The sequence below is a fragment of the Macaca thibetana genome, chromosome 13 (assembly GCF_024542745.1).
Source record: "Macaca thibetana thibetana isolate TM-01 chromosome 13, ASM2454274v1, whole genome shotgun sequence".
NCBI classification, from domain to species: domain Eukaryota; kingdom Metazoa; phylum Chordata; class Mammalia; order Primates; family Cercopithecidae; genus Macaca; species Macaca thibetana.
Genome location: NC_065590.1, coordinates 71,916,113 through 71,943,773, shown reverse-complemented (window position 1 = coordinate 71,943,773; position 27,661 = coordinate 71,916,113).

Below are 27,661 nucleotides of genomic sequence, written 5' to 3'. Positions count from 1 at the left end.
ATTTCAGACGGTATTAACCCTGAGACAATTCGTTCATTGTGTTTGAAAAAAGTTAGTAAATTTCTGGCCTTAAACAATTTATACTCTAGTACAAGGGTCTATAAAGGGCAAGCATTAATTTTTTTTCAAATTTTTCAAATGGTCTCAGTAGCAACTAGTTAACTCAGCCATTGTTGACCTGAATATATATTATAAAAAAAGATAAATAATTGGGTGGGTTTTGTTCCAATAAACCATTATGTTGAAAAACAGGCAGCCCATGGGACATAGTTTGTCCTAGTAGTTTGTCCTCTTACGAAAAGAGAATACATGAATATAAATCAAGTAAGAAAAGCTTTGCTAAGCACAGAAAAGAAAGAAAACTGTAGATACACATAAGAAATGACAAGAATTTCAAAGAATAAGATTTCTGTGGGTGGAAGAAGTTCCTGCAGGCATCAAAGATTAAGTAGGCATTCAAATGGTGTTCTCAAGTAAAGGATATTTTTCTTTAGGCATGTCTCAGTAAGTGGCTACTTTTGTCTTGTAATTTAAGCCATACTCCCAAATACTACCTTAACCTGATCCCTTGACTTACCCTGGAGTATGATAAAGACACTTAGAATTAGGATACTTGAGTTCAGAACTGCTATTTTAAGCACAGCTCTGTGATATCATGTTAAATTTTGTGACTCTAAGTATGTGAATAAAATGTCCTAGAAAAATATGGGCTTTCAGATTTATCAGAATGTACATGGAACCTAAAATTATTACAAATAGTTCCTTACCATTTTGTAAATAATCAGTTTATAAAATTTGACTATTGCTTTCCCACTGCTTCAGTTTCCAGGGCTCCTCAATAATCTAGATCCTCTCCTTAGCACATTATTTGTTCTCCTGCTTTTGTCTTTACTAAACCTGTCAAAAACTGATTTCAGGAATAATCTTAGCACTAATATACATCCATCTAGCTTTTCTCCTAAATATGTATCATGGTTTTGTTTTTCTTGCATTTGTGGACCCAATTCTTTACCTCCTCCCCATATCCATATTCTTTGACATGTGACTTTGTACTTTCTCCTAGTCAATGCCCCCATTCCTTGAATATGAAATTAATCTTGTGATTTATTTGACCAATAGAATATTAGCAGATATGGTAAATGATATTAACAGAAGTTTGACAGCATGCCTACAAATTTTTCCTTGCCTATTTTACATTAGCTATGACCATGAGCTAGCCTGTTGGAGAAAGAGAAATATACAGAGCACTCATGTGTCCCCAATTGTCAAGGTCATTCTAAATTGGCCAACAGCCAGCTGACACCCAGATATGTAAGTAATTTCAGTCCAAATCAATAGAATAACCTAGACAAACCACAGATTAGTAAACAAATACATGCTTATGTTTTATGCAACTGAACATTTTTATGCAGGCTTGGTAGCATGAATATACTATTACATAAACAATGCAGACACAAACTATTATGTGAAAATGCAAGATACCACTTGCATAGTGCTCTAAGTAATACTTATTTCAGATCTGGTGCATTTGGGGTAGCAGAGAAGTCACTTGTTATGAAAAGCAGGTAAGAACTGTACTACTCCATAAAATTATTGGAATAATCTCAGTTACGAATCTTTATTTACTCTTGAATAAAGATTTCCTAAACACAAAATCAATAAACCATTTCTAGAAGCAGAAGGATCATCATCACATAGGTGATATCAGCAAAAACAGTGAAGTAAGGAACTCCAGTGGCCTATGCCTCTTTCAAAACATGGAACAACTGGATAAAACTATTAGAATCAACCTCGTAGGAACTCTGGAAGATGGTCAAGGATTTACAGTAGCCAAACAAATGCTTCATCACAATAAAGGCTCCTGTAACGAACTGGGAAAGCTTTGTGGTATTTTAACTTACCCTTGCCTCACTCTCTTCCCTTCCCAAAATGAGGACAGTCCATGTGCCCGATGCAGATATCTGGTTGGGAAGAAAGTAGAGTGAACCTTGTTTCCAAGAATTTTTTTGTCTGTCTGACCTGTTTGTGAAAATCCCTGAAGGAGTAACAAACACAAGAGGCTTACTTTGTTTCACTGAACTTGGCACTCTCATGCTGGTAAAATGACTTTGCAAAGAATGTGTTCTAAAATATTACAGGGCAAGTAAATAAGCCACTCCTACATAGAGCAAAAAATAACACTCAGGGCAATGAACAGATGTGCCAAAAGCCTGGAAAGAGATTTTACATTATATATAATGTAAAATGTGTGAATGTGTGTGTGTATGTGTGTGTGTGATGTCAATTGCAAAACTCAGAGTAATCACCAAGAGAAATCAATACAAAATATACATAAAATTGTAAGAGAAAATGATACATAAGTACAAAAAGCAATGAAACACAAATAACACAGTAATAAAGCAATTGAAGAAAAAAAAGATATAAAACATAAAGAAACCTAAATTAAAAAGTCTGCTTTATTATCAGTTACTCTTAATGTAAATGGATTAAGCACTCCAAAGAACAAAATGGATACATAAAATAAATCCATCTATATGCTGTCTGTAAAATACTCATTCAATGTAGAACCAAGACCCAGATAGGTTGAAAGTGAAATGGTGGAAAAAAATATATTCAATGCAAATAACACACAAAAGAGAACTGGGCTGTCATACTAATATCAGAAAATATATACTTCAAGTCAAAAATTGTTACAAGGCATCAAGAAGTATAACAAATATCAACATATACACCTAAAACCAGAACCACAGTATAGAGGCAGCAAAAATGGAAAGAATCAAAGGATATATAGACATTTATAAAATTATAGTTGGGAACGGCAATGCCATATTTTCAATAACATATAATAATTAGACAAAAAATAAGAAAGAAGACTTTAAAAAACACACAAACTATAAATCAACTGGACCTACCTGACATACATAGAACACTCCATCCAGTAACAGTAGACTACACCATTTCTCAAGTGCACACGGACCAATCTCGAGGATATAGCACATATATTAATCTGCAAAACAAGTTTAATAAAATATATTAGAGCTAGTAAATTCAAAAAAGTTTCCAGATACAAGGTCAACTTTCTATACACTTATAAAGAACAATTCAAATAGAAATTAAACAATAATTTTATTTACAATGACACACAATATAATAAGAATAAATTTCATCAAGGAAACTTGTACAAGACTTGTACAAAGAAAACTTCAAAACATTGCTAAATGAAATTAAAGAAGCCCTAAATAATCGGAAAGACATTCTTTCTTCCTGGATTGGAACATTTGAGAACCCTAATATATCTATGCAACCCAAAGCAACTTACAGATTCTGCGCAATCTCTATCAAAATGCCAATGGTCTCTCTTTTTTTTTTTTTTTTTTTTTTTGCTGAAATAGAAAAGCTAGTCTTCAAAGTCATGTGAAATTGCAAGAAACCCTGAATAGCCAAAAAATACTGAAAAATAAAAATGTTGAAGGGCTTACATTTCCTGACTTCAAAACTTACTGCTAAGTGATCAAAAGGGTGTAGTACTGGCATAAGGATAGGCACATAGACCAATACAAGAGTGTTGTGAGTTAATGAATAAACTCATATGATCTATAGCCGATTGACTTTTGAAAGTGTCACAGCCACTCAACGGAGAAAGAGTAATCTCTTTAACAAGTGGTTGTAATAGTTAAATATAATGCAAAATAACAAAGTTGGATCTTTATTTCACACCACATACAAAAATTAACTCAGATGCACTGAAGAAGTAAATAAAAGCTCAAACTCTAAAACTCCTAAGATAGAACAGAAACAAATCATTACAAACTTGGATTTTACAACAGTTGTTTTAAGTATAGTACTCAATGCACCAGCAACAAAAGAAGGAGAAAATCACAATTCACAAAAATGTTTTTAAAAGTACATCAAAGGACACTATGAAAAAAGTGAAAAAAACCCATAGAATAGGAGAAAATATTTGCAATCATATGTCTGATAGATGTCTATTATCTACAGAACATAAAACATTTCACTGCTCAACAACAAAAAGACAAACAATGTCATTTTAAAAATGGGCAAAAGACAAGTAGACATTTCTCCAGAGACCAATCACATGTGCTCAACAAGCAAATAAAAAGATGTTCAATGTCATTTGTTAAGGCATATTTGTATAGCAGAATATTATTCAGTCGCAAAAAGGAATGAAGTACTGACATATGTCACAATGTGAATGAACCTTAATAACATTATGCTAAGTAAAAGAAGACAGACACAAAGGGTAAGTGTTGCATGATTCTATTCAGATGAGCTATTCAGAATAAGCAAATCCACAAAGACAGACAATTTGTTGTTCTCAGGGAACGAGTACAGGTGGGAATAGGGGGTGACTGCTTAATGGGTATAGTGTTTCTGTGTAAGGTCATGAGAAGATAGTGTTGATAGTTGCACATTATAAAGTATTTAACGACACTGAATTGTACTCTTTTAAATGCCTAAAAAGTTAAAGTCCATGTCATGTGAATTTTACCACAATAACAAAACAGGTAATTAATAGAAAAAGTCGTGTTTGTAGCTTAAGAATACATAAAACATATTACCAACACATTAATCACCTAATGATTAACAGAAGATTTCTGATAATCTCAATATATGCAAAGAACGTGATACAATGAAACACGCATTAAGAATTGAAAAGAATTTACTTAATACTTCAGAGGATATCTACTAAAATTTTTCTTTGATTCTTATCCTCAAGGTGAATTATCAGAAGCATTTTATCTAAATTTCAGGACAAAATAATGATCTATTATGACAGCTTTTATTCACATTGTACTAGAAATGCTAGAAAGGGCAGTAATAAATGTTTAAAATACAGCAACAGAAGTTTATAAGAATTAGAGAAGCAGAATGAAAAGTGTAATCATTGGGAATGATATAATTATCTGTACAGGATATCCTAAAGAATCTATGCAGAGATTAATAAAGCTAGAAGAGACACTGCCAGTATCCATATAATATTCCAGTCACTACGAAGAAATATTTTTAAAACAAGTTGCTACTAGCACTCTTCACAGCTTTACTGAAGCAATAAAACATATAAAACATTTTTTCATTTCCAGGCATATGATCTAGAGAAATTCTTGCACATGCATTATCAAAAGACTTGTACATTAATGTTTATAGAAGTATAAGTTTTATAGCAAAAAATCAGAAGTAATTCAAATATTCATTGACAAAATGAAATATGACATAAATAAAATATTAACAAAACCATACCATATGGAACACAAGTAAATGTCAAAACATAAAACTGAGTAAAAACTAATAAGACACAGAAGATCATAAACAGTTTTATATGTTTTTTAGTAGAGCTCAAAAAAGAAAATCTAAATAAATAATGCCTTAGGTAGGTATTCTTCCAATACTAAAAAATATAAATAATTTTTAAGACAGAAAAGTGGTTCATAGTATGAAAGTTGTCAGAGTCAAAATGAAGTCACTTATGTTTAAAAAAAAAAAAAAAAAAACAGATAGCACTAGGAAAGGCCGCACAGAAAGGGTTCTTACACTTGTATGACTAATAACAAAAATTATTACAAAGGACTCTGCAAAATTCTCACTCTTGCACAAAGGCCATCACAACCTTACATGAAAAACACTTCTTCAAGGGTATCTGCCCAGCAACTGCCTGTCCAACCTCAGACTGCTGTCCTTGTTCTTAGTCCTTACAGCCAAAGATAATTTCAAGACCATCATGTAGTCCTCATTTTCTAAAGAACTGTCTTCCTTTACCTCCCTGAATATTCATATAGTTTACTACGGTACATGTATTACAATTAGAATGATCTATTACTGCATAAACATCATTTTCTTTTACAGACCCCCTCTCTGTTATTTAGGTTGACATACATAGTGTCTAAAACCACGGCCTGGCTTTCTGCCTTGGTGAGTCTTGTCTCAGGCTGAGCCTTCATCTTTTTGTAGAAGTTCTTTATCTTATTTAGGATTTGATTTGGATACAGCTGCCTTAAATAAAGGACCTTCCATTCCTCCTGAGATGATAAAATGCTTTTTGTCCGCTAAGTCCTTCCTGGTGTGAAGACAATATATCTTTTTGGGTTGAGTACTCTGACTTCTATAGAATTTACATTCTGCGTGTTAATCCAGGGCTTATCTAGGTGCACTTTTCATCTGTGTACTTAGTTGAATCTTTTGTTTTATCTGCATGCCCTGGTTACATCTTTTCTAAGTACTCATCATGGGTCTTTTTAATTTAGTTTGATTCTTTTTCCTTTCTTATTTCTAAAACTTTTTTGAGAGAAAAATAAACATTATAAATGGTTGGTGCAGGATGGTTAATTAAAAGCCATCTAAAGCACAGGTTTAAACTCCTGACATTCTCTGACAGAATAAGTAAGTCTTTCTTTGCCCTTGAGAGGTTAATAAGAAATTGAATGGGGTTCCAAGTCATTAAGGCATGCCACATTTTCTGGGACTACAGCTGGTTACATATAATGATGGCTCACTCTTGTGCACATTTTAAAACTGATGGGCAAATTTAATCAAGGAAAATTCATAGCTTAAATGGTCAGTATTTGAACTCTAAAAAACCCTGCAACTGTATAGTTAAGATGTAGAGCCATCTAAGTTTTCTCTGCTTTTCTTTTTCTGCTTACTTTGAAACTGCTGACTTTTCTACTAGTGTTGAGATAAAAGTCACTACTTAGAGCGTTCCAGTCAAGATTAAAAAAAAAAAAAAAAAAAAAAAAGAAGTCTAAAAGCTTCAAATTAACAACTACAAATTACCATAGCACCATGGTAACCAACAACCTAGACATCTTTTGGAAATGTAAATTTAGATTTGCTTGACTAACAATAACTTAGGGTGACTGAATTGTTAATTGAAAGATTAATGACCTAAAAGTAAAGAAATAGAAAAATGCGTAAATGTTAGGCTCTCAGATCAAACAAGTCAAAATCTTGAGCTCAGAGAAATAGCGTAATGTACCTCTGTCTGGTATAAAAGTTTTCATTTATTTGCCATGCAGGATCCAAAACGAGAAAGCCAGAAAAAAAGGCTAAAATACCTCCCCATCCACATTTGACTAGTCAAGCAAACAACACCAACAGAAAAGAGATGGATTCAAGGCTACTTAGAGATTAAAACACACACACACACGCACACACACACACACAGTCCTAGATAAAATGTACACATTGAGAAATTAACCTTACACCCATTTGAAACTAAAAGGCAAAAAAAGGTGGTGTTTTTTTATGTTTTGTTTTGTTTTGTTTGTTTTTTAATCAAACAGCTACAGAAACTGTTTTACTCAAAACTTGGGGCCACAGCTTTCAGTAGATCACTTATTGAGGCAAATAAAATTTAGCCATGTGACTAAGTCCCAATTCTGTTAGAAATATAATATAGGTCCAACTGCCCTTTATAACTTGTGAGTTTGTTTTTGCTTTTGTTTTTTTAAGACAGGGTCTCACTGTTTCACCCAGGCTGGACTGCAGTGGTACAATCATAGCTCATTGCAGCATTGACATCCTGGTCCCAAGCGATTCTTCCACCTCATTTTCCTGATCTGCTGGAACCACAGGCATGCACCACCACACCTGGCCAATTTTTTAAATTGTTTGTAGAGATGGGGTATCCCTGTGTTGCCCAGGCTGGTCTCCAACTCCTGGGCTTAAGAGATTCTCCTGCCTCAGCCTCCCAAAGAGCTGGGATTATAGACGGGAGCCACTGTGGCTGGCCTTAACTTGTGAGTTGGTATATTTTACTATCTCATGACTAAAGTTTTAAACTGGAAGCTGTAAGATCTTTGTGCATATGTGTAAATATGTCCTTAGAAATGTTTACCCATATGTATATATATTACTCTGTGTGTTATGTCTAAATGGAAAAATCTGGTATAGTTAGCCAGAAGACCCTTAGAAAATTTTAGATAATTAGATGGATGAGCACTTAGATAAATGATTGCTTATTTAAAATATATAGTAATTAACCTAATTAACCCATGTTCCTTTTAGTTCATGTGACATAAGTAAATCCTTAATAAATAATCTGTTTTTAAAAATATTGGTAAAATAAAAATAGGACTGTTTTCACAATTATCAGCATACATTTTTGCCTGGGTTTAATGGTTTACTTTATATTTGTTTCAGTTAGATATCTTAAACTATTAGTGTTTGACCTAAAGGATATAAAACTATAAACTCAGCCTAAAAGAGAATGACATTTGTTTGTGCAATTTTTGACGAATGAGCCTAATTTAGTAGTGCTGGTTTAATGAAAACAGCTATATCTTCTGCGTTATCGGCAATATACCTATGTCATTAACTTAAAGGTTCTTACTAGGTGAATACCTGATATTCACAGGTTATAAAAATGGTTACAGGAAAATAATTTGAAATGATGACTAGCTTTGGGTAACAGTTTATTTTTCATAAGTATTTTAAATAAAATGTTAAAATAAATAATTTAGTTAAATTTATATGGAACAGATGTCTATAAGTAAACTTTTCACGTAATTTTAAAACTTTATGTTACATTAAATTAAATAATAGATTAAATAAAGAAACTAATCAAATGTCTAGGTCATTTCCAAATAAAATTTAAAAACAAACACTGAAACAACTTAAGTGTAAGTTTGTTATTGGCTGCTTAGACTTCATGAAAAGACTGAGGACATTTGGGTCTATCAATACACGTAAAAAATATGGGGAAACATGCTTTTGAAAATTATAAAATAGTTCTCATTTATAACATACTAATATGTGGCTGATAATTCAGGATTTCTTGCTGCCTAAGGTTTGACGAACATTTAGTTCACTGAAATTAAAAAATTATAATTAATAAATATAATTCTCTATATAAAATGTCCAAAAAGATGTTTTTAATGAAAAAATAATACGGCAAAAAAGTGCTCATTATTGAGAAAGAAAAAATAATATTTTCTAATTCAAAGGCTATTTAAAGGTTGTTCAAAAACTTGTCTGACAAATTTTTGTCCTAAAGTAAAGTGCCTGGTTATTTAAGAAAGAGGAAGTATAGCACAAAGAAGAAATATAAGCATAACATCAAAATTTCTGAGCAGGTTAAATAAAGTTCATAAAGAGTGAATTTGTGATAGGAATTTTATGTGCAGTCGAGTTGGCTATAATTAGAGGGGAATTATTTATATACACTAAAGATTGAGCTTTGATATTAAAAATACACTAATATAAAATTTAAAATTTGGTCCCCTCTATTAGAACAATAAGATTTTGTTGAAATATGTACCTGCTCTTAGGCAAATGACAAGAGGTTTTGATTTTTTAACTTTGAAATCTGTTTCTTTAACAGCCACCTTTAAAATGCAAACAGTTTCTATCTCTGCCATAGTTCTTCCTGAGATCCATTTAATTTCCCCAGTTTTGTATTATAACTGTTGTATTTTTTCATTCAGGATGGCAGTTTTATCTCTTGAAGTAAATTTTGTTTACAACTTTTCAAATTTGTATCTCGATTCAACTTTTGCTGTATTTCACACTACATGGGATTTGCACATTATGCATTATTGCCTTCAACTCTCTTTCTACCCTTAAAAAGCTGTGTTTCTTCTGGGCTGGGGTGAAAACTTTCTTCTTCAATGTTTTTATCACTCCTGTAGCTTTTTTATTCTAACCCTGATGCAGGGTTGCCACAAACCTCCAATTTTAAAAGACGCAATGTCTGTGAAGTGCAATAAAGCAAAGAGCAATAAAAGCAAAACACAAATGAAACAAAAATGTTTAGCATGAAGGTCTAGAAAAGCAATGCTTTTCCTCCAGTATAACTTAATTCTGTACTCTTAGCTTTTGTTGATGTATCAAAATTCTTTCATATAATAAGGATACTTCTCATACTGTTACCAAGAAACATATTTATTTCCCCACTCAAGGTACTAGTTTTCTTGTTTCCATTCTTCTATAATATAGTGTACACTCATAACCTTGAACACATTTTTTCTGTCTGATTAATTTTAAGTAACCTTTTCCTAAAGTTTGACTTTCATGTTATAGAAATGGGTTTTCCATAAGGAGAAGCATCCACACAGGAGGTTTTTCTTTACTTTTTTGGTACCTGCTGTAAAAAAGACAAAGATTTTATGTTTTATCAAGATTATTTCCTATGTTGTTTTTATTAGGTTTCTGATTACTTAGAAAAATTGAGCTTTAAAATGGGTAAGGTTTTTACATACATCTAACATTCTGTGATGAATCTGAAGTCTTTCAATTATCACTCTGGTTAAATGAATTATTTCACAATGACCTGTGATTCTGTTTTGGTCCAGTATTTTGAACATTTTGATATCTTTGGCAGGCTTCCCCAGGATCAAAATCCTAAGTTAAGTCTTTTGACCTAGAATTAACTTTGGGATTCTCCATTGGGCCCCTGGAAAGCATTAAAGAATGTATGTCTCATCTTGTAGATATATTAAATTGTTAGGCTTATTTGATAAATTACATGGGAAGCATTTTCAAATAATAAGTGATACTAGATACGCTTTCAGTTACGTTTATGGGTATGTTATTGATGTAAATGTTTCAAGAAGTATATACATATATAGAAATATGATATATTACTACTAGTTTTGCTTATGTTAAATCTTTTTAAAAGTTACATTAACATGGATTTCATATTGAGGCGAGTGTTCTGAAAGTTATGTAAAATTTATAAAGGTCTGATGGTCCTGAGGTGTTGCTGTCAGTCAAGATTCTTATTATCTTAAAATGCTTTTAAAAATCTTAAGCTATCTTAAAATAACTTAATTTTCTCTTCAATTGGAAACTTTCATCAGATTTTTAGCTATGGCAAATATAAGTGTTTGTCATCTACAGTTATTGTTTTGAATTCTTCTCTGAAAGCATTTTCAATTACCTATAGTCTAAAATTGCTTTTCATAGAAAGAACTCTAACAAACACTCATAATTTGAACATTAATAGAATACAAAAAATTTTCCAGAACTCTAATAAAACTGATGGGTTCATGAAACTTGTAATCAAGATCCAGCAGAGCAAAAATTAATTACATGAAATTGAATAAATAATGAAGATAATTTTTAAGACTTTTTATGTATAACATTACTAGTTCTTTACTTAAATGTTTTGCTTTCCATATTTAAGGATATTTTCTTTCTTGAGCTTTCTCTAGTTTACATAAATTTGGTAAAGTATACTTTTGTGAACAAAGCATTTTGTTTCTCTCCTTACTTGATTCTTCCAAAGTCTGGAATCTATTTGTGACCATTCTTACTTTTTGTGACAATGGGGTTGTTTGCAGAAGTTTAATAGAAGTCTGATTTCTCTTTATAGCAAGACATAATTAGAAACATTAGGCATTTACCAAGACTTTGTCAGGAATACTATATTTAAGAAGATGCATAGAACACCTGATTTTGAGGATTCCCAGCTTAACAGTGAGTGAATAAAAATTGTCATTTCCCATCAAGCCGAGGAAACTTAGGTAAAATCTGTCTTGCTTTGCTTTCCTATCCTCAAGAGGTTTTTAAATCTGAGACTTCTATATGATCAATGTAGCAAGAAATAGTTACATGTCTAAAGACATACACACACGCGCGCGCACACATACACACACACAGAGAAAACTATAATACACCTGTTACTGGATTGTAGCCCTGTGGACCACAATCTTTTCACGTCCTTCTTAATCTACTTGTAGACTACACTAGATCCTGAATCATTCTAGCTTCCTCCAACCCAGTTTTCTTCCCTGAAGTTACTAAAAATGGAAACTGTTCTGTTCCTAAGACCCTATAAGCTGAATTAGATAAATTTTAAGGAACTGGCTTTCTGCTTGATGTATAAGTCACAAAAAAGTTCACCAAACCACCCAGTGGCATGACCAGAGATACTCAAACTAAAAACCAAGATGAGGTCTTTGACCAAGACATCAGTATAACAATCATGACTGTGAGACTCTTACCCCCCTTAATAGTACCTTTTTTACTTGGAACGATAACAGTGTAATTGAAATTTCACAATTATCTTCTGCTGGTAACATGAAAAAACATGGCCTAGAAGATTCTTCAGTATCCATAAGTTAAAACTAGTGTCAACACTATATGCTAAACCTCGATAAACTTTTTTGGGAAAGTTGAAACCCATATATACAATACAAAAACCCCTGGCCACATGGTTACAACAGGTCTCACCTAATTCCTTATGGCCTTTTAATTTATTCAATTGGTTGTATTAAAGCCTAGGTTTATGGGTCAAACGCATTATGTAAACTGGGATTGTCATATTACTATTAATTCTTATTTTATTTTTATTGTAAACCTTGTGTCTGTTACTTGTTAAATTTTTGCAGAATTAAAACTACTAACAGAATAATTGCTGGTCCACAACTTTGAAATAATAGTAAAGGGCTACAGAAAAAACAAAATTAAACTTAATCCTGGACTCCAAGTGAACTTAGCCTGAGAGCCATTCCCTTCAAACCTCCCTTTTTGCTTAAATGTGGCTAACAATAGTTTTGACACTGATTTCTAGTTTCCAGTCACTCCACCACAACATGGCAAAAGAACGGCAACCAGAACAGGTCCATGCTGCCACCACAGAATATAAAAACCTAACTACAGGATGATCAGTTGTTCTGGAGAAATACTGTGATTAAAAGGAAGAAATGTGAAATATATCAGAATAAAAATAAAGTTACGACTTTAAAAAAAACTGCCAAATAAAGCTAGACAAGGTGTGAGGAGAGGGTTCTCATGCTTGTATGAATAATAACCAAAATTATCAAAAATGACTTTACAAACTCAAAAATTTGCACGAAGGCCATCACAACCTTACAAAAAGAGAAAAATACTTCTGCAAGCAAATCTGCCAAGCAACTGCCTTTTCAACCTTGGACTGCCTTTTCAACCTTGATCCCTCTTGTTATTAATCTTTATACCCAAGGATAATACTTTCAAAACAATTATGTAACCATTTTCATTTTTTTCTTTAAAAATCTTTGTCTTCTTTTACCTCCCTGAAATATGCTCATACTTTACTATGAAATATGTATTTCCATTGCAATGCTCTGTTCTCAAATAAGCATCATTTTCTTGCAGAGAGCCTCTCTCTGTTTGCTATTTAGGTTGACAATAGGTAGATGCAATTTTGCATGTGATGATCTCATTATATAATTAGAATTTACATGTTTGTTTTATATTTTATAGCTAATATATAAATTGCATACATACATTTAAATACACACATTGTACTTAAAACTTACATATATACAACATACATTCTTAGTAAATATAAATACACTTGTGTACTTCAATAGGAAGCCATTACAATTCTCCAATGTTGTAACATTAGATTTATGACACAAAAAATTATCTATTGACAGAAATAAGATTGGGAAGTTATGAGCAGTTAGAGTACAAGGTCTAATGAGGCTGTTGCAGTGACACAGAACAGAAGTAATGCAGGCCTCTTACAGTGAGGATGGACCAACGTAAATGAAATTGAAAGGAGACGTAGACACTTACAAAAATAATCTGCAGCAGCCATGCACCTTGAGAAGTAAGAATGAGCCATAGGTTTACCAAAAAAAGGGTTTGATGACAATCTGCTTAGTTAGATCTCCAGTACCTATTCCCAACTCTTCTTGTCTAAGCTTTCTTGCCTACAAACCCCACAAAACTGAAAGAATATTATCAACAATTAATGGCATCCCTATTCCCTGAGACACAACATTATTGAAATTAGATCAAATAATGACACTAAAATGGGTTCTAAGTGTCCAAGTGAAAGGAAGAGTTGCACATTTTTCACTTTAAATAAAAAACTAGAAATAGTTAAGCTTAGTGGAAAAGTCAGGTTGAAAACCGAGAGAGGCCAAAATTTAGCTTTCTTGCACCAAACAGATAGTCAAGTTGTAAATGCAAAGGAAAAGTTCTTGAAGACAATTAAAATGTCCATTCCTGTGAACACAACAATGATAAGAAAGTAATACAGTCTTATTGCCGATATGAAGAAAGTCTGAGTGGTCCATGTAGAAGATTAAATCAGCCACAACATTCCCTTAAGACAAAACCTGATCAGTAGCAAGGTCCTAATTCTCTTCAATTCTATGAAGGCTGAGTAAGTTGCAGAAACTACAGAAGAGAAGTTTGAAGCTAAAAGAGGGTGGTCTGAAAGGCTTATAAAAAAGAGCCAGCTCTGTAACATTAAAGTGCAAAGTAAAGCAGCAAGCGCTGATGGAGAAGATGCAGCAAGTTGTCTATCAGATCTAACTAAAATCACTGATGAAGGTGGCCACACTACGGAAAAGATTTTCAATGTGGACAAAACAACATTCTATTTGAAGACGTCATCTATAACTTTTACCGCCAGAGAGAAGTCAATGCCTGGCTTCAAGTCTTCGAAGGACAAGCTGACTTGCTTGTTAGAGGCTAATGCAGCTGGTGACTTTCAGTTAAAGTCACTGCTCATTTACAATTCTGAAAATCCTGGAGTCCTTAATAGTTACACTAAATCTACTCTGTCGGTGCTTTATAAATTGAACAAAGTCGGAATGATAACACCTCTTTATAAAGCATGGTTTACTGAATAGTTTAAGCCCATTATGGAGGACTAGTGTTCAAAAAAGAAGATTCCTTTCAAACTATTACTGCTTATTTACAATGCACAAAGAAACCCAAGATCTCTAATGGAGAAGAACAAAGAGCCATCCATCCTGCAACCCATAGATCAAGGAGTCATTTCAATTTTCAAGTATCATTATTTGAGAAATAACATTTCTTAAGGTGATGGCTGTCATAGGTATTCCTCTAAGGAAACTTGGAAAATTAAATTGAAAACTTTCTGGAATAGACTGACCATTCTAGATGACATTTAGAACATTTGTGATTGATACAATGAGGTCAAAGTATCAACATTAAAAGGAGTTTGAAGAAGTCTATTCTAACCTTCATGGATGACTGTGAGGGGTTCAAAGGTTCAGCAGAGGAAAAACTGAAGATGTGATGAAAATAGAGAAGTAGCATTAGAAGTAAGACCCTGAAAATGTGACTGAATTGTTGCAGTCTCATGATAAATCTTGAACAGATGCACAGTCCCTTACTGATGAGCAAAAAAGCTGGGTTCCTGAGATGGTATCTACTCTTAATGAAGGCACTGTGAATATTGTTAAACCACAAAGGATTCATAATATCTTTCTATATAAAGCAGTGGCAGGGTTTGAGAAAACTGACTTCTATTTTGAAAAAAAGTTTTACTGTGGGTAAACGCTATCAAACAGCACCACATACTCTAGAGAAATCTTTTATGAAAGGAAGAGTCCATTGATCCTGCAAAATGCATTGTTATCTTATTTTAAGAAATTGAAACAGCCACTCCAACTTTCAGCAACCACCACCCTGATCAGTTAGCAGTCATCAGTGTGAATGCAAGACCCTCCTCCAGCAAAAAGATTACAAATCACTGAAGGTTCAGATGGTTGTTTGCATTTGTTAGCAATAAAGTACGTTTTTAAAGTATGCTTTTTTAGACAAGATGCTATTGCACACTTAAATGACTATAGTATAGTGCAAAGCTAACCTTAATAGGCACTGAGAAACCCAAAAATTCATAAGACTTACCTTATTGTAATATCTGCTTTACTGTCATTGTCTGGAACTGAAGTATACCGTCTCCATGATACGCCTGTATTTTCAAAAGCCATAGAACTGAGAGGAGACAGCGTGCTGGCAGCCCTTCCTCGCTCTCGGCGCCTCCCCGGCCTGGGCGCCCACTCTGGCGCTTGAAGAGCCCTTCAGCCCGCCGCTGCACCATGGGAGCCCCTCTCTGGACTGGCGGAGGCCGGAGCCGGCTCCCTCTGCTTGCAGGGAGGTATGGAGGAAGAGCGCAGGCAGCAACCGGGGCTGAGCGCGGCGCTGGCGGGTCAGCGCGAGTTCCGGGTGGGCGCGGGCCCGCCGGGCCCGGCACTCGGAGTGGCCGGTCGGTGCCGCCAGCTCCGGGCAATGAGGGGCTTAGCACCCGGGCCAGCAGCTGCGGAGGGTGCGCCAGTTCCCCCAGCAGTGGCGGCCCCGCCGGCGCTGCGCTCGAATTCTCGCTGGGCCTCAGCTGCCTCCCCGCGGGGTAGGGCTCAGGACCTGCAGCCCGCCATGCCCGAGCCTCCCCTGCGTCGTGGGCTCCTGCTCGGCCGGCCGGAGCCTCCCTGACAAGCGCCACCGCCTTCTCCGCGGCGCCCGGTACCATCAACTGCCCAAGCGCTGAGGAGTGCGGGTGCACGGCGCACCGGACTAACAGGCAGCTGCGCCTACGGCCCTGACGCTGGATCCATTAGGTGAAGCCAGCTGGGCCCCTGAGTCTAGTGGGGACTTGGAGAACCTTTATGGCTAGCTAAGGGATTGTAAATACACCAATCAGCACCCTGTGTCTAGCTCAAGGTTTCTAAATACACCAGTCAGTACTCTGTATCTAGCTAATCTACTGGGGACTTGGAGAACTTCTCTGTCTAGCACTCTGTGTCTAGCTAAGGGATTGTAAATATACCAATCAACACCCTGTGTCTAGCTCAAGGTTTGTAAACACACCAATCAGCACCCTGTGTCTAGCTCAAGGTTTGTAAACACACCAATCAGTGCTCTGTGTCTAATTAATCTGGTGAGGACTTGGAGAACTTTTATGTCTAGTTAGAGGATTGTAAACACACCAATCAGCACCCTGACAAAACAGACCAATCAGCTCTCTGTAAAATGGACCAATCAGCAGAATGTGGGTGGGGCCAGATAAGGGAGTAAAAGCAGGCTGCTTGAGCCAGCCGGCAGCAACTGACTGAGGACCCTTCCATGCTCTGGGATGTTTGTTCTTTCCCTGTTTGCAGTAAATCTTGCTGCTGCCCAGTCTTTGGGTACCTACTGCCTTTATGAACTGTAACTGCCTTTGTGATCTGTAACATTTACCAGGAAGGTCTGCAGCTTCACTCCTGAGGCCAGCAAGACCATGAACCCACTGGGAGGAATGAACAACTCCAGACGAGCCACCTTAAGAATTGTAACACACAACCCGAAGGTCTGCAGTTTCACTCCTGAACTCAGTGAGACCATGAACCCACCAGAAGGAAGAAACTCCAAACATGTCAGAACATCAGAAGGAACAAACTCTGGATACACTATCTTTAAGAACTGTAACACTCACCGCGAGGGTCCGTGCCTTCATTCTTGAAGTCAGTGAGACCAAGAACCCACCAATTCTGGACACAGAACTGTACAACAAATGAGTGAACTCTAAGGTAAATTATGAACTCCAGTTAATAATAGCAAATTAACATTTATTATAGCAGATGTACTGATTAATGTGAAATATTCATAATAGGGAAAACTGTGCAGTGAGGGAGAGGGCATATTTAGGAGCTCTCTGTGCTTTATCCTTGAATTCACTGTAATTTTTAAACTGCTCTAAATTTATTAATAATGATCAAAGTCTCTGGACATTATTCTAAAGAAATATAGCAAATGATAAAGTATTCTAGAAAATTTACTAAGACTTAGAACAGTGAGAATGTGTGACATTTGAGCCGTAACTCTTTCTGTACCTTGTATACTGCCGACTTACCTTGGACAAAGCTCCACTCTGGGCCAAAGTAAACAAGAAGACAAGGCTCTGTTTTCCCCTACATGCAAATAAATTGTTACCATAGTCTACTGGTAAAGACAAACTTCCAGCATTTTTGTCACCTGCAATTTCAGTTTGAAGAGGCCAAATTCTTAGAACAGCTAAGAAGTCAGGAACTCTTTTGTGCATTCAACCTGAAATCATACATGAAGGCTCTACCCTGGCATGGCAAGCAAAGAGTACTGGATTCTTCATTGCCCTTGCCCTAGCAGGGCAGAAATTCCACACAGTGAGGCAGGCTGAGAACACCAGTGGCTACCGTATCATCTAGGCTCAGAAACTTTGCCCAGGGGAGAGGGAATCCATAAGAAAATAGAGCTTCAAAACTCTCCTTAATGAAATTAATCTGAAAAAGGATAAGGAAATCATGGCTTAAGGACAATCTCAAAAACAATAGTTTCTTTTCACTTAAATCTACGAGCTCAACTATAAATCAGGTTGTTCACCAGAAAGACCAGGAAAAGAGACAGCTGGGAAAAGCACTACTAGAATCAGTGCAAACCTCAAATGCTGGTCTAAAAACTACCCCTGCCAGAATTTAATTGGATCAGACAGCTGGGAATTTATACTCCAGGGCATTCTTGAAAACTAGAGTGTTAAGCTGGCAATTAGTGGAGCCTAGGGTGTAATACCAAGTGAGCTACATAGTTTACCATAGACATTAGGAAAAGAGACAAAGAGAGCCCACTGAAAATCACTGTCATTCCAGAGTGCAGGAATGACACACTTGAACTGTGTGCAGGTTCATGTTTGTACCTTTTGAAGAACAACAACAAAGACTGTGAGGGAAAATGGCTTCATTAAAATAGCCTAGTGAAGTCACAAAGCTAATTAACAGAAAAGCAGCAAGACGAAGTCTCAGAGATAAGGGGGGGAAATCAGTATCCAGAGTTGTTACAATGTATTACCTAAACTATTCAGATTTCAACAACAACAAACATTTTTGAAGAGACGAAAAAATGGGAAAGACTGTCACACCATGGAAAAAAATGGCAAGAAACAGAATCTGCCTGTGAGAGGAACCAGATGTCACATTTAAAAAATATGTCAAAGTAATAATTGTAACTATGTACCCAAAACTAATGGAACCCACGCTAAAAGAAGTAAAAAAAAAAAAAAAAAAAAAAAAAAGACAATATCTCATCAATAAGGAGATAGAAGTTCTAACAAAGAGCCAAATAAAACTTCTAGAGTTGAAAACAATAATAAAAGTTTTTAATATTACAGAAATGTTACAGTGGATATGAACTGGCAGAAGAAAGAATCAACATACTAGAAGGCAATTTAATAGAGATCATGCAATCTGAAGAATGCAGGGAAAGCAGAATGAAGGAAAATGAAGGGAGCCTAAGAGAACGGTGGGACAAATTTAACTGCACCAACTATAGTGTAATGGAAGTACTAAAATGAGAGGAAAAAGAAATGAGAAGAAAAATATTCAAAGAAGTAATAATTGAAAACTTCCAAAATTGTCTAAAATATATTAATGTCCATATCCAAGACTCAATTCCTGTAAGTAGGATAAATGTAACAACATCCATAACCATATAAATCATAGTAAATATGCTAAAAGACAAAAATAGTTATTGAGAGGGGCAGGATAAAGCAACTCATTATGTTTCATGGAAGCCTCATACAACTGACAGGTAATTTCCCAAAAAAAGTATGAAAACCAAGGGGCAATGGGATATTATACATAAACTGACAAAGAAAAAAATCAACCAAGCATCTTTCTAGACTATCAAAGATAGTATAGAGAAACTATCTTTCAAAAATGAAGGCAACATAAAAATATTAAAAAATAAAGACAAATAAACAAAAACTGGAGAATTTGTTTTTACTTGGTATGGCCAAACAAAAATTCTAAAATAAGTTATTCAGGCTGAAAGCAAATCCAGATGAAAACTTAAATTCCTTTTCTAAAAACGGAGTGCTAATAAATATTAATTATGTAATTAGATTTTTTAAAAAGTATAAATGCGTATATATTCATCTTTATTCTCCTAACTGGTTTAAAATGCAATTGTTTAAAACATTGTGTACATGATTTTATTGCTTGCTTTATAAAATACATAAATATGGAGTAACAATAACATAACAAAGAACATGTGGAGAATTAAAGTTGTATCAAAGTAAGACAGTGACACTAGTCATCTCTCAACAGGAAAGTTGAGAATCAGAAACAGTAACTAGGAAAGTAAATACAAGAAACACTATGAAATAAGTATGTTTTCCTTTTTTCTCAGTTCTTCTGATTAATATTAAGTTATATTAAGTAATAATTATAGTACTGAGTTTGTAACATATAATGTCAATAACAGTAGTAGGCTAAAAATAGGGAAGAGGAAATAGCACTATATAGGAGTAATGTTTGTGTATCTCACTGGAATTAGTATAAATCTAAAGTATATTCTAATAAGAGGTATTTGGAAAGTGTACTAAAAATAAATATAACTAAAAATAAATACAGTGAAAAAAGGAAATTTAAATGTTACACTAGGTGATTACCTAATGCAAAAAAAAAAAAAAAAAAAAAAAAGCAGTTAAGGAGGAATAGAGGAAAGAAAAAGAGATGGGATATAAAAAATATATAAAAACAAAAATAACAGATGTAAAGCAATTATAACAATTAAAATAGGGTGGTTAATTCTTATTCTCTGGGTTTCCCCTGCTTCATGGGTACATACCACATCGGTACCTATGGCTGGCACCTGCCAAGGTCATCAGGGCTCAGGGATAAGAGGTGGAAAAGAAAGGGAGGATGCTTGCTTTTTGTCTCCATCACATCCTGAGTTTTCACTGAAAGAAGGATGGCAAATGAGGGAATCCTCTATTCCCTGTCTTTCAGAATGGGCAACCAGTTCTCTTCACCACCCCCAGCTTATACTCCTCTGGAGTATCCTGAACCATTGGGACTGCTTCGACCCTGAGAATCTGGAGGAGAAGCGCCTCATAGCTCTCTGCACAAAGGTATGGCCAAGTTATAATTTACAGCAAGGACTGGCTTGTCCTCAGGAAGAAACCATTCATTTCAATACGATCCAGCAGTTGAAACTTTTCTGTAGACATGAGGATAGACGGTCTGAGTCCCCATATGTGCAGGCTTTGTATACCTTGCAAAGACCACCCTGTAACACGTGCCCACTGGGGCACTCACCCCTAGACACTGAATGCTCCCCCTAGAGGTTTGAGCAGTGGAGCACTGAAAGAAGTGAGCCACACATGCCCTGTGAGGGGGATGAGGGAACTTTACTCATTTCACAAGCATAATAAAGCTAAAGTGGCTATAATAATATCAGGAAAAAATTGATTTTAAAGCAAAAGAAAAATGTACTATAGATGAGGAAATGTTATAATGTTAAAAAGGTCAGTCCATCAGGAATTAATACAAATGATTAACATTTGTACCAAACAACAAAAGCAAATTACAAATTCCCAAAATATGTGAAATGAAAACTAAAACAATTGCAGGAAAAAAGAAACAATTTAACAATAACAGTGGAATCCTCAATATCTAACTTTCAACAATGTATAGAACTAGGCTGATGATCAACAAGAAAATAGAGGACACCAAAAATCACACACACTGGACCTAAAAGACATCTATGGAACACGTCACCCAGAAACAGCAAAACACACATTCTTCTCAAGTGCATTGCAAACAATTTTCAGGATAGACCATGTGTTAGGCCACAAAACAAGCCTCAGTTAATTTAAATTAGTTGAAAAATATAAAGTAAATTTTCTGATCACGCTGTAGTGAATTTTAAAAAATAAATAACAGAAAAAAGAGGAAATTAACAAAAATATAGAAATTAAACAACCCACTTTTAAACAAAGAATAAGTTAAAGCAGTGGTCATGACAGAAATTAGTTCGAGAGAAGGAAAATGAAGACACAACTGATCAAAATATATAGAATTCAGCTAAAGTAGTGCGTAAATGGAAATTTATAGCCATAAATGTGCATATTTTAAGAAAAATATCAAATCAACAACCTAACTTTCTACTTAAGGCACTGGAAAAAGACAAAAATATATATACACGGCAATTTAAAGGAAGAAAGTGATAAGGATTAGAACAAAAAATGATGAAATGGAGGATAGATGGCAAGAGGGTAAACAAAATAAAAAACTGCTTATTAAAAAAAAGTTTTAAGTGGCACACCTATAGTTAGACTAAACAAGAAATAAGGAAGAAAAATTTACATTATTAATATCAAGAATAAAAGGATAGACATTACTACCAAACTTAAGGAAATAAAAAGAATTCTAAGATAATACTATTAAAAAAAACCATATGTCAACAAATTAGAACACTTAGGTGAAATAGACAAATTCCTTAGAAGGCACACACTACTGAAACTGACTCCAGAGGAAATAAAAAATTCACATAGATATTTAACAACAAAATAGATAGAGTTAGTAAGTAAAACATTTATCAAAAGGGAAGGCCCAGGACCAGAATATTTCACTGGTAAATTCTACCAAAGAATAATTAATAATTTTTGATAAACTCTTCAAAAAATAGAAGAGGAAGAAACACTTCTCAATACATTTTATGAGGCTAGCCATGATACCAAAACTGGACAAAGATACCACATGAAAAGAAAACTAAAGAAGGTTATTTCTTATGAATACCCATTAAAAATTTCTCATCATACTAGTAAACGAAATCTAGCAATTATACACCACTTAAAAAGGGATTCGTTTCAGTAATGCAAGCTTAGTTTAACATTTAAAAATAAATAATTATAATACTTTTCATTAAAATAAATGACAAAAGCCACCCAGTGATCTCAATAATACATTTGAGAAAATTCAACACCCTTTTATGATAAAAAAATAATACTCAATAAACTGGAAATAGAAGGGAACTCTCTCAACAGAAAACATCATGTACAAAAAGCCCACAGCTAATATCATGCTAACTGGTAAAAGACTGAATGCTTTCCACTTAAGTTCAGAAATAAGAAGAGGATACGCCCTCTTATCATGTGTATTTGACATTGTGCTAGCGATTCTAGCCAGATAATTTGTTTAAGAAAAATAAATAAGCAAAAAGCATCTAAGTTTGAAAGAAAGAAGTAACACTCTTTATTTGCATATGATAATCTGTACATTGGAAACCCTATGGAATCCATTAATTATTAGTGCAAATAAAGAAGTTCAGCAAGGTTACAGAACACAAGCTTATATAGCAAAGTCAATTGTGTTCCTATAAAGTAGCAAGGAACAAGCGAAAAATGAAATGAAGAAAACAATTATATTTATAATAGCATCAAGAAGAATAAAATTACTTACAAATAAATTTGGTAAAAGAAATCTAAACTTATACCTTGAAACCACAAAACATTGTTGACAAAAATTAAAGAAAACTATATGAATTGAAAGACTTTTATGAATCAGAAGACTAAATATTTTTGATGGGGACAGGGATAATGAAAATGTTGTAAAATTGATTCTGGTAATAATAGATGTTCAACTCTTTGAATATATTAAATGCCATTAAATTGTATAATTTAAATGTCTGAATTATATGATATATGAATTAATTTTCAATAAAACTGTTTAAAGATAAAAATTATTTTTCAATAAAACTCTTTTAAAAGTGTATTTTTTATAACACTGTTTAAAATTATTTTCAAATGGAATTATCTCTATTGTACCTTGTACAATAAATGAAATAAAACCCAATTCAGTATCATTGAAATATAAACTCTTCTAATGAGAAAAGCAAATCCTAAAAAAGGAATGAAAAGGAGAATGATATCTAATTTCTCAGAAGATATAGGACAATCTCTTCAACATTTTAAGAAAAATATATTTTTATCCTTGAATAATATTTTCAGAAAATCATTGAGTATGAATGCACAATGAAACCATTTTTCAGGCATTTAAGTTCTCAAAATTTTCCTTTTACTATAACTTCTCTTAAAAATATTAGAAGATATATCCAACAATATAAAAGTGTAAGAAAAGCAAATGGGAGACCCATGACCTAGAAATCAAGGGATCAGAGGAGAGACTCAGTGTAATAGGTGGACACAAGGAGCAATGTCTCCAAGAAAATATTATAAGACAGATAACACACTTGATAGATTTCACCAAGAGTTTATAATATTAAAGGTCAGCGTGGAAGAATAATAGAAATGAAATGATAATAAAACAGAAAAACCAAGTGAAAAAAAAAGAACAACATTGCAAAATAAAGTAACATAATTATAGTAGTCGATGCAAGTATGAATAATTCATTTAAAAAGATAAACACTGAACTTCAAATAACCAAAAATAGTTTTATGAGAAGAGAAGAAATATAAAAATAAGAAGAGAATAAATAAGGTCTAAAATAGTAATAACTAAAAAATACAAATATAAACAAATTATTTAGGGATGTGGAGGCAAATGTCAAAAGTGATGGCTTAAAAATGTGGTGCTCCTGGGTCCAGCAATCCCACTACCTGTTATCTACCCAAAAGGAAAAGAAGTCATTATACACAAAAGATACTTGCACTCGCATGTTTATAGCAGCACAATTAGCAATTGCGAAAATATGCAACCAGCCCAAATGCTGGCCAATCAATGAGTGGATAAAGAAATTGTGATATATATACCACGTAACACTATTTAGCGATATAAAAGGAACAAAATAATGGCATTTGCAGCAACCCAGATGGAATTAGAGACCATTATTCTAAGTAAAGTAGCTCAGGAATGGAAAACCAAACATTGTATGTTCTCACTCATAAGTGGGAGCTTAAGCTATGAGGATCCAAAGGCATAAGAATGATACAATGGACTTTGGGGACTTGGGGGAAAGTGTGGGTGGGGAGTGAGGGATAAAAGACTACAAAGTGAGTGCAGCATACACTGCTTGGGTGATGGGTGCATCAAAATCTCACAAATCACCACTAAAGAACTTACTGATGGAACCAAGCACCACCTTTTCACCCGAAACCTATGGATTTTTTTTTTTAAAAAGTGTTGATGCAGATTCATAGATGGATATGGATGAGGTAACAATTGGCTGTTTTTTACTTATATCTTACAGTTTATTTGACTTGCTAAAGTGTTTGTATTATATCAAAGTTAAAATATGTTATATTATTTTTATTTTTGAAAAGATTTGGATTGGAAAACAGCATCAGGTCGTGAAAATAATAGTTATAAACACATGTACAGGACTAAAAGGATTGCTTTTCACAAAGTGAGATGGAATGTATTAATTTCAAATATTGAAGGACATTAACCACCCTCCTGCTGGCTCACATTTTTGTACACCCTCACATATACTACTCACCCACATATCATCAGCTGTATATCTTATTTATTATAATGAAAACAAGAGTACCCAGGCTGACATGGCAGCTGTGTATTGACCGAGACAGTAAAAGGCTAAGCAACCAGTTGCCATAGGTTTGCATTTCTTGTGGTATTTCTAAATACCTAGCTTTGGCAGACCATTTATATACATGCTTAGCAACAATATACTATCTGTCAAATTAAAATGTATAATTATCACAGTTAGATATCATAACATTAAAAATTATAATTATTTTCTTGTCTTACAGAGATATGTTTTGCTTTTTTCTATAAATTGCTTTTATCTGATTTCACGATGAGTAGCTTATGATCCTGTTAGTTTCTTTTATTATTCTTTATTTTTGATAAATTTCACTACCCTGGCTGACATTTATTTGTGGTCTGGAATGAGAGGAACTGTTCAATCCCTATATTAAGTCTCTATATTAGGATCAAACATTAAATCATTTTAATAGGATTTTCTTACATCTGAGTTTTTTATGGACTCTATCACAAGCTGAACTGACAAGCATATTAAACTAAAACACCAGGAACTTAAAATGATTCAACTTGAGAATTAGGGATGAACAAATTCCTAATCCATTTATTTATTGCTTTCAGATCCAGAAATGATTTCATCACATTTTGTCTCAACATTCAGGTATAATTTGCAGATGACTGATGACAACCATCATGTTGTGGAAGAGAACAATCTCTCAGAAAGTTACCTATGCACATCAAGTTTTTGTTTGCCCACTAAGCCCAGGTATTTTATCTACTACATTGAATTCAATTTCGGCCTCAGAATAATAGGTTAAAACTCTTCAAGAAATAGATTGTATTACTGAAATGTTCCATTTGTTCAATGTACAAGAAATCATATATATGGTCTTTACTAGCATTAATATCAACAAAAAAATGTTATTTTATCCATTATTTCTAATAATTATTTTAGTACGTTGTCTGTTTGCTGTTGGTTTACTTAACAATGGAAAAGCAAAGTTTTTCGCTTACTGACAATTTCTCCAAAGAGTGCACTGAAAACTGTGATTGCTCTATGGCTGGGGTTTTACTGTATTTACAATTTACATTATTATCTTTACTATAGAACCAAGATGCAGTAGAATTTTGTTATCTTCCCACTGTTTTCTATGAATAAAGCAGTGAGTGTGCAGGCACTCAGGTGTAAACTTTTATTCATGTCCCAGCACCCTCCCTTGCATCATCGCTCCATCAGTCTTCATTCCAATAAAACCATGTATATCTACATCAAGGCTTACAAATAATAAATATGTAGTACTCACTATATATGTGCCAAGAATGGATTCATACATTGCACAATTATAGCCAAATTTAAGTTTAAATGTCTGCAAGTCTGCATACATGATAGTACTTGCATTTCCAATTAAAGAACTTAATATGTGATTTTCAATGATGGCATTTGATAAAATATTTTGGCAATATTTATTTTTCTTCAAGGACACAGTTTAACTTTGTTACTGGTTTCATTAGCTACTTTATAAGTAATTGACTAATTTTTGTTAAAAGAAAAACAACTTCAAAAGTCACTTTCATAGATTTGATATCCTCTCCTTCTTTAGTGAGTTTTATCCAGCAAAATTATCCTGTATAGCATTACTCTGCATGTGTTCAGGAAAATCGACTGATGCAACAGAAAATTTACCGTGTTTTCTTTGAGAATGACAGAAAAATAATCTATGGTTTCAAGGCACTTTGACAAATTTTGTTTTAGCAGACAAGATGGTGGGGAGTAGGGGAAAAATGATTGTCTTTACAAAAAGAAATCTAATTTGTAGATATCTATATTACATGACTCAATTGTTTTTGTTTTAGATACAAAGTCACCCCACCTACATACTCACTTTTAGAAAACACACAGGTTCATTTTTCTAATTAATCGGATTTCTGAACTTTATTATGCTTTATTGATAACTTCACATTTCAAGGCATCGTTTTGAGCTAATGGATGAATGCTACTACAATTTAGAATATAAAGTAAAAAAAAAAAAATGAAAATGCCAATTTGGAAAATGTAAACAGTAGCCCTCAAGAGATGGGAAAATACTTTGGCCAAGACAAGGATCAACCTGTAAACTGACAACTGTGTAAGAAAAACTACTCAAAGTAGTCCTTGATCAAAACAGGTGCAATTTTTAAACGTATAATGGTATTTTGGTGAAAACCTGAATTTTACATACAACAAAATCCATGAAATAACCAGGGACAAATATTCATTAATTTTCACCCCCAAACTGTCAAATTGTTTATAAACTACTTGAGAGTCCACTAGTAACCTTCTGAATACACTTTGGAAATCCCTGCTTTATGGCCTTCTCCAAACCCTACCAAACCCGAAAAACTAAAAGCTCTCAGCAGCTCATCTGTTTCTTGCCTGTAGCAAATATTTCACTCTTTTAAGTAACCAGGTGGAAGGCAGATGGAAGTCCTTAACATCCCTTCTTGCAGATGCTTAAAGGAAAAAGAGAAAAAGACAAAAGAATTGCTGCACATTGATAAAAAGCAGAATCTGAGCCAGATGGAAATGCCTAAACCCTGGAATCACTGGAGTATTTGGTAAGAAAGCCCTAATTTCTGTGTTCTGCATCTCTCTGGTCTCCCTGCAAATTTTTAATGCCCTCTGAAGACACTTTCGTATTAGTTGGGCAGTCCTTTGGGAAAGGAAGAAA